At 50.1% G+C, this 9,309-nt stretch overlaps 1 pseudogene; it reads left to right on the top strand.

Annotated features, from left to right (window-relative positions):
* Positions 1-1,229: 1,229 nt before the first annotated feature.
* LOC123515957 lies at positions 1,230-8,296 on the top strand (annotated as a pseudogene).
* Positions 8,297-9,309: the final 1,013 nt, after the last annotated feature.

Raw genomic sequence — 9,309 nt, 5'->3', positions numbered from 1 at the left:
TTGCTAACTGCATGCCTCCCCTCCTCCTGCGGCCACGCTGCACAAGGCTTTCTTCTTTCTCTCATCCCTATTCTGTCCAACTCTCTAATGCAAGAGTTAACCAGTACGCTCAATCATTCATCCCTTTCACTGGTAAACTCTGGAACTCCCTCCCTGCATCTGTATTTCCGAATTCCTACAACTTGTCTTCTTTTAAGAGGGAGGTATCGAGGCATTTGCTCCCCTAATTCTGGCTGACGGTTTTGGCACTTTTTGAACTCTTTGGAGAGCCAGCTAGCACTCAAGTGGGCCTTTTTCTAACTTTCTTTTTTTTGCCCTTCGCTGGCCCTCTTCCCTACGTAAAAAAAAATTAAATAAAAAAAAAATAATTATCTATCCGCCAGCCTCCTCCCTCCCCTCCTCTCTCTCTCTCTCTCTCTCTCTCTCTCTCTCTCTCTCTCTCTTAATATACTATATATAATTTATATTTTATTTATTTGTCATTTATTTATTATTCATTTTTTTTCCCAAACCACATATATGAGGTAAAAATCGGGGTTGTAATTTCCATCTTGTTGGGTAGCCAGAGAAAGTGAGGCGTGACCTGGGACACTTGACCTGACTCGAATCAGGTGAGGGACCCCAGAGGGACACGCTGACCACCACCACCACCACATCGTGGCATCCAGAGTATATACTCTGGTGGCATCATTGGAAAAACCTCTGCCACGAGTTATAGAGTTTTTATAAATCGTTGTTGTAATCCTAAACATCGACACTCACTGTACTTGTGGACTGACGGAGTGTTGTTGGCTCACTACCGCTCGTTTGTGGTTAAATTAAGGTAGTTTACCCCCCAAACTGACGTGGCTCTTGCCGGCAGCTATGAGAGGAGGCGACGTTTTCCAGGCTAGCCAGCGCAGCGGCAGACGGACACCAGCCGCCATACACACCACTACCCCTGTTCTGTCCAGCGAAGATTGTGTGCGAGGTCGTGCCGCAGGAGAGGCACGAGCGACGGGATCAAGCACGAGGAGCCAGTGTGGGCGAGTTGTGGGCCCTTACGAGTGCGTGGGACTCCCTACATGTGTTGCCGCCGTGCCAGTGGAGGAGACGGCCATGAGAGGAGGGAGACACGACGTTGGAGACGTGTGATCACCAAGACTGTGGTGCCTGCTGTGCTGCTAGTTCTGTGCTCTGTAATAAACTGCAATTGGGAGAACAGTGTTTCGAGTTACGCCCTGCTACAAGCTATCTAGGCATTATGGCAGACCAGCCCTCCCTTGATCTGAGACTGATACCGGAGTACGACGGCTCAGGCGCGCAGTCTGTGGTGGAATGGATAGAAAAGCTCGAGCTCATCTGTAAGCTGCGCAACGTCAGTGATGTGGCCAGTGTTATCCCTCTGCGTCTGTCGGGAGGTGCATTCGCCGTATACTTGCAGCTTGCAGAGGCGGACAGGAAGAAAGTTGAGAAGATCAAGGCGGCGCTTGTGGGCGCTTTTGCCGTGGATTCGTATATCGCATACGAACAGTTCATCTGCCGGAAACTACAAGCTGGTGAGAGTCCGGATGTCTTTTTGGCGGAGTTACGCCGCCTGGCATCACTGTTCGGAGGTATGTCCGAGAAGGGACTCGCCTGTGCTTTCGTCGCTGGTCTTCCGGAAGGCATCAGGCGACTACTGAGAGCGGGCTCGCGGATGGAGACACTTGACCTGCCTCAAATCCTGGCGCGGACGAGGGCATTGGTCCGTGACATCGGTGCCGGTGGTGTCCATGAAGTATGTCTCGGCGCCAGGGCTGGGAATACGGACATTGGCCCAGATCAACGGTGTTTCGTCTGCAATGGTGTGAACCACTTTGCCAGAGACTGCTTGGCTCGTCAAGACACCTATAGCGGCAGGAGCCAGAGGAGCGCTGGACGCACTTCAAGACGTGGTGTGAGGTGCTACCGCTGTGGTGTCCTGGGCCACATCGCGTTGGCATGCCCGGGAAACGACCGTGGAGGGGAGGCGTCAGCGCCAGCCTCCTCTCTGGACAAGCAGTGAATGAGGCGCTACCCATCGCGGAGGTGTGGCTGGACGGGAACCGGCGCAAAGTACTGGTGGACACTGGGTGCTCGCGGTGCGTGGCTCACGTCTCGTGCTGCAAAAAGTGGAGGAAAGAAGATGTGGCTATTTTGACCATAAGCGGTGAGGAGCAGAAATGCGAGGGTACGGGTGTCGTGCGCCTCCAACTTGACAGCGGTGCCTCTGTTGACGTAAAAGTGTTTGTGGTGAGTGACAAGCCCTGGGGTTCCCGTTCGTGTTAGGGATGAACGGTGTTGTGGCGTTGGGGGGAGTTGCTGTCAATGCGCACCGGCAAGTACGGTTCGGTGTCGAGGACGCGCCGATCTGCGCGGCTGCCGGCGCTACCACTGACATACAAGTGGATGAACAGGACTTCAGTGTTGCCTATGATACTGCAAGTAACACCTGGACGGCGGCGTGGAAGTGGTCGGGGGGAGACGAGCCCGGCGTCTTGCTGAACAAGGTGGAGGAGTACGCTGTGCCAAGTGAAATAAGATCGCGGTATGAGGAGGAGGTGGATAAGTGGATAACAGACGGATGGTTGGTGCCGCACGACGAGTACAAGCACGGTCCTGCAAAAGGACTGATTCCTCTTATGGCAGTTGTGCAGCACAACAAAGGAAAGGTGAGGCCTGTTCTTGACTTCAGGAGCTGAACACTCATATAGACACCTACACGGCAGATTCTGATGTCTGCGCCGACAGACTAAGAGAGTGGCGGAAGCAAGGTAAGAATGTGTCCATCATAGATCTTAAGCATGCCTACTTACAAGTGCACATTCACGAGTCGCTCTGGCCATATCAGACTGTTATGTACAAAGGGCGAAAGTACTGCCTCACACGTCTAGGTTTTGGTCTGAACGTCGCCCCCTTAATAATGAAGACTGTCCTCAGCTCTGCGTTATCACAAGACCCCGACGTGAAACGTGGGACCTCGGCCTACATTGATGACGTCTACGTTAACGAGGACATCGTCACGGCTCGTCGGGTGGCGGAGCACCTTCATCGCTACGGCCTAACCACCAAGGCTTATGAGCGCGTTACAGAGGGCGCTCGAGTGCTGGGCCTGAGGGTCTGGGGGGAGAGTGGCATGCTGCTCTGGGGACGTGATGGCAAGGTGGGTGGTGTGCCTACCCGCCTGACGCGGCGAACAGCATTTTCTTACTGCGGCAAGTTAACTGGCCATTTTCCAGTGTGTGGGTGGCTGAGAGCGGCAGCGGCCTACGTGAAAAGAAGAGCTAACGCGGCTACGCACACCTGGGATGACATCATCGTCGATGCCGGCCTGCGAAGTATCCTGGAGGAAATAGCAGGAAGTTACTGAAGGACGACCCTGTTCGAGGAAGATGGGATGTAGGAGGAACAGAGGCTATGTAGTGGGGCGGATTATAGGAAAATCATGCACATGGTGATACAAGCACCAAAATTGGCATGATGACACTCAAAGGCATACTTTACAAATCTGTCCGACTAGCCACCTGAAAATCCAAGATGGCGGCCATTTTTCAAGATGGCCGCCAAATTGAGCTTCCGAGAATGCATTATCGCATAAATAAGGATCTACCAGGCCGATTTGAGTGATCTTGATGTCAAATTGTATGTTTTTTGGCATGCTGAATTCATTTTTGCCACTTTCAAAAGCTTTTAGCAATGCTTAGATAAAAGAAAGCAAATTCAAACAATAAAACACGTTTAATCAGAGATTCAATCAAGCACTTACAGTGTACATGAATAGCACTGGGTATTTGCACATACAAAATTATTGGACGGAGTCATTATGTTGCACAAACTGGCATAGAAAAGGAGAACACCCGATTAATACAGAAATAATAATACATCAAAACATTTCTTAATGTCCCGAAGTGAGTTCATGTGACTGTGTACTGAATTCAGCTCAGTACACTGTAGGTCGCTACTGCCCACACACACAGCTAAACAGAGCAGTTCAAGAGTCCTGAGAGTTCACCCAACATTCAAATAATAAAACACTTTTAAAACATAGCATTGAACATTTGAACATACAATATAAATGGACGGACACATACTGGAGCAGAAAAAAACAACACCCCATTAATACCGAAATAATAATGCATCAAAACATTTTGGAATGTCCCAAAGTGAGTTTATGTGTTTTCAGTTCAGCACGCTGCTACTGCTCACACACACAACTACACAGAGCAGTGCAAGAGAGTCCTGAGCGGAAGCATTTGCATCTCCGGGTGCAGCCTTTCTTGCAGGAGCACTTTGTCAGTTCCTGACAGCATGCTGCAATTGGGGGAAGGGCTGTCCAGCATATCTGCCACGTCTCTCCTGTTCGAATCCAACCCCAGTCGGCAGGAGTGCTGGTTTCTGGGTTGGGGATAGTTGCCTGGCCCCAGATGATCCCACTCTGGTAGGCAGCACGCTTTGCATGCTCCATGAGGGCAGCTCTGGTTGGTGGAATTGCATCATAAGACCTCTGCTTGCGGGCAAAGAGATCCAGCCTTGCCTCGTCAACACTACTAGCTGCACTGGACCTGTCGTACATCAGGACAGTAAACTGCTCTAGCTTGTACAGGTCATCATCAGAAACTTCTCGCGGGCAGTGGCTGAGTTTCATGAAGGTTTTGCTGATATCATTACATACATTCCACGTCAACCATGCAGACTTCTTTCCTTTCCCACGGAAACCAGAAACGACATCACAGCCTGTAAAAGCATGAAAGAACAGGATGCCACTGACTCTCTCTGGCCCTATTGCAACCACTATCTCATGAACTGGAATCCACCTTGCATTGTTTCAGCATGTCCCGTCGTATATACCCAGCAGCCTTTGCCAGGGTCACTGCTTCCCCATATTTGCTGGCTTGTGCAAGAATCTCCTCGACATCCTTCTTAAAGGCCAGTAAGACATCACGCCCTTGGTGATGAGCTTCTAGCTCAGGGATGTGGAAAATCAGCTGCTCTTTCAGGCGGGTAGCATGCACGTCCGGCGATTCGATACCCAGCTGATCTAGCCTCTCCCTGTAGAGCGAACATAAGTCTCCCAAGTCGGAAAATGGGTGGATCTGAACTCTCATTTTCTGACTCAATGATGTATGTCACCAGTTCAGAAAAAGCCATTGGATAGACATCCTGTCTTTGTAGGGTATCTTCTGCATTCTTCTGCTTTTGAACATTCAGGAAGGCCCTCTCTCTGTTGTACAGAGCTACCAAGCAAGCAGGGTGATACTTCAGCTCCTGCGCGATGACATCTCCAGCACTCAGCTTTGCGAGGAGCTTCCCATCATTGAGAGTCTTTGCACAGTCATTGATTTTCTTGTTCAGTTTCATGGTCATTGCTTGTCTCAGACTGTCCCTTCCTCCTCACACAGAAAGCATTCTGTTGTCTTGGAGTCTGTGATTCTCCTGGGTAATTTGACGTTGTTGCTGCTCTCACTGCTGTCAGCAGCTGCTGCAGAGGCGGCTCTTTTTTCAGCTCGTTGCAACTTCGTGTTGTTGAACAGCAGCCTGCAACTGGAATGGTATTGTGCTTTGTTCTTTCGTAAAGTTTCCTCTATCCCGTTGCCATCGTCAAGTCTCGCTGGGTTCAGCTTCAGTGGTAGCTCACTGACAGCAAGGAATCGAGGAATATTCCTCCCCAACTGGCTGTACCCATCATCTACCCTTTTGGAGGGATTTGTGAGTGGAGACGTGAGACCTTCTTTCCTGTCTGTTTGACAAAGGCAACATTTGTCCCAGTCGGTGTGCCATGATCTTGTAGCCATTGTTAATTTGTTGTGCTCAGGATCGAGGGTTTATCCTTTTACCACCCTGTGTTACGGCTAGTGATGAGGGCCAGTGCCAGTAGTCCATCCAGATGATGTGGCTGACTGCTGAAACAAAGGTACCATGCATTAACAGCTATTGCTATAGACAGTGAAGCACCAAACACAGAACCATGGAACCACATACAAATCAGATAAACTCCCAACCATTGACTAAACTATCCAATATAATTGGTTAAATCATGATGAAATATTTACTTGAGAGTGTTGAAAGTGGCAAAAATTAATTCGGCATGCCAAAAAACATACAATTTGACAACAAGATCACTCAAATCGGCCTGGTAGATCCTTATTTATGCGATAATGCATTATCGGAAGTTCAATTTGGCGGCCATCTTGAAAAATGGCCGCCATCTTGGATTTTCAGGTGGCTAGTCGGACAGATTTGTTAAGTATACCTTTGGCAGTCATCATGCCAATTTTGGTGCTTGTATCACCATGTGCATGATTCTACAGCAAAATTGCTGTTATCTGCTCCGCTAATGGGAGCAGCAGTCGAGGTGGAAGGTAAGATCGTCGAGGACGCCTGCTGGTTGCGTCCTGACGGCGCCAGCCATATCAACATGGCTGAACTTGATGCGGTCATCAAAGGACTCAACCTTGCTCTGGCATGGAAGATGAGTAAGGTTGAATTGGTGACTGATTCCTCTACTGTCCACCGCTGGATTAACGACTGCCTCACTGGACGAGCAAGGCTAAAAACAAAAGCTGCCAGCGAGATGCTGATTCGCCGACGACTCGAGATCGTGATGTCTCTGGTTAAGGAGTGCGGACTCGTCCTCACAGTTTCTCTGGTGCCCTCAAGCGAGAACAAGGCAGATGTCCTCACCCGCGTGCCACAGCGATGGTTAAGGACGTCCGCGGCCAACGTCATGGAACCACCGCCAGTGTGTGCGGCAGCTGTCGAAACGTCCCTTGACCAATTAGTGACGGACATCCACCATTCCCGTGGCCACCCTGGGGTAAGAAGAACGCTGTACTTCGTAAAACGAGTCAACGCGGCAGTGACGAAAGGACAGGTGCGTGCTGTTGTCGCTTCCTGCCAGATATGCCAGTCTATAGACCCAGCGCCAGTGAAGTGGAGTAAAGGCAACCTGTCGGTGGAGGGAATCTGGCAGCGGGTTGGGATGGATATCACGCACTGTAGAGGAAGGTCATATCTCACGCTCATCGACTGCGGGCCTTCTCGCTTCACCATCTGGCGCCCGCTGAGGCTACAAACGAGCGATAACATCATCGAGCAGTTGGAAGCAGTTTTCTGTGAGCGCGGGCTCCGGACGAGATTCTGACTGACAATGACACCGCCTTCCGCAGCAAGTTGTTCGCTCAGTTTGCCTTGCGTTGGAACGTGAATATGCACTTCCGGGGAGCGTATTCACCGTCTGGAAATGGTGTCGTTGAGAGGTGTCACAGGACAGTGAAGGTCATCGCGGCAAGAAAAGGATGCTCCATAGCAGAAGCGGTGTACCTCTACAACATCACGCCCGGGGATGACTGCTCGCCTACCTCTGCGCCTGCGAGCATGTTGTACGGGTATTCGGTGAGAGTGCGGGGAGAAGACGCGAGCAGAAGCAACCCTGCAGTAGAAAACAACCCTCACCATGTAGGAGAAGAAGTTTGGGTAAAGCCTCCCGGCGTGCGCTGCGACGAGCAATACAAAGAGGGCGTCGTGACTGGAGTGGTATCGGATCAAGTCGCCGAAGTTGATGGTACACCTCGTCACGTTCGTGATCTGCGACATCGCGTTTCACCACCAAGACACCAGGACAGAGTAGTAGGCAACTCGGACAATAACTGCGAGGATCTGGTGGTTACGTTTCCTACTCCAGAAGAGCAGCGTGAGGAGGAGGACCCGGAGAGAAACGGTGAAGATGTTGGGAGTGTGGTGCTGAGGCGTTCTGCTAGAATCAAACAATCTACCAGGTGTCTGCTGTGTGATTGAGGGCTTGTGGAAGATGGGTGACTGAGTGCCTGGGTGATTTAGATATCAGGGGGGAGTGTGGACTGACGGAGTGTTGTTGGCTCACTACCGCTCGTTTGTGGTTAAATTAAGGTAGTTTACCCCCCAAACTGACGTGGCTCTTGCCGGCAGCTATGAGAGGAGGCGACGTTTTCCAGGCTAGCCAGCGCAGCGGCAGACGGACACCAGCCGCCATACACACCACTACCCCTGTTCTGTCCAGCGAAGATTGTGTGCGAGGTCGTGCCGCAGGAGAGGCACGAGCGACGGGATCAAGCACGAGGAGCCAGTGTGGGCGAGTTGTGGGCCCTTACGAGTGCGTGGGACTCCCTACATGTGTTGCCGCCGTGCCAGTGGAGGAGACGGCCATGAGAGGAGGGAGACACGACGTTGGAGACGTGTGATCACCAAGACTGTGGTGCCTGCTGTGCTGCTAGTTCTGTGCTCTGTAATAAACTGCAATTGGGAGAACAGTGTTTCGAGTTACGCCCTGCTACAGTACTATGTGACTTCCTTTACTATATACAACATACATGAAGTATCACTTTCAAATAGCACATGGATGGGAAATTAGAGAGAGACACATGTAAGAAGACTGATTTGGCAGTATGGCTAGAAGATCGGGCAGACGTCCACGCGTCGGTTCGAATCCCACCACGTACAGCCTTAAACACTTTGCCATTTGTCGAGTGGTTTAAAGTTACCTACATGTCACCATGATACCCAGGTTCTAGGTGGTTACACCCAAGATGATTTTCGGGGGTGATATGGCCCTAATATGGGTACAACTATAAATGAAACTGCCTGCGCCACTAATGGGCGGAAGCTGAACAGGGAGACATGATAAAAGCAACAATAGCAACAATGACACTAATAATAATCTTCACAAACTATTATGATTATTGCTGCTGCTGCTGCTGCTGCTACTGCTGCTGCTACTACTACTGCTGCTGCTGCTGCTGCTGCTGCTGCTGCTGCTGCTGCTGCTGCTGCTGCTGCTGCTGCTGCTGCTGCTGCTGCTGCTGCTGCTGCTGCTGCTGCTGCTGCTGCTGCTGCTGCTGCTGCTGCTGCTGCTACTGCTACTACTACTACTACTACTACTACTACTACTACTACTAACAGTAGTAATAATTAAACTACTACTACTACTACTACTACTATTATCACCACCACTACCACTACATCCACTACAAAAACACTTCATTTAAACCATTTCCAAGACTTCAGAATATAACCATCACTTGAATCTCATGAGCATTATATTTCTGTCCTGAATCACGGCAAGTCTATTTTTCAAACACTCTTTCATTTATAGAAATGTCGAAATCTTTCGAAATCCAACTCCCCTTGAGCCATCTGGCATCTGGCTTAAAACATCTCCAATATCTTTACTTCATCTTTCCATCCTTTATTTCATCCAGATGACACCATTGCTGAACTCTTCTCACAGACCTTTGCTAATAACTTTAACTAATAACTCTAACCAATATCTTAGAT

The sequence above is a fragment of the Portunus trituberculatus genome, chromosome 40 (assembly GCF_017591435.1).
Source record: "Portunus trituberculatus isolate SZX2019 chromosome 40, ASM1759143v1, whole genome shotgun sequence".
Lineage (NCBI taxonomy): Eukaryota > Metazoa > Arthropoda > Malacostraca > Decapoda > Portunidae > Portunus > Portunus trituberculatus.
Note: the sequence above shows the minus strand (reverse complement) of the source record. Positions and strands in the feature narration are given on the sequence as shown.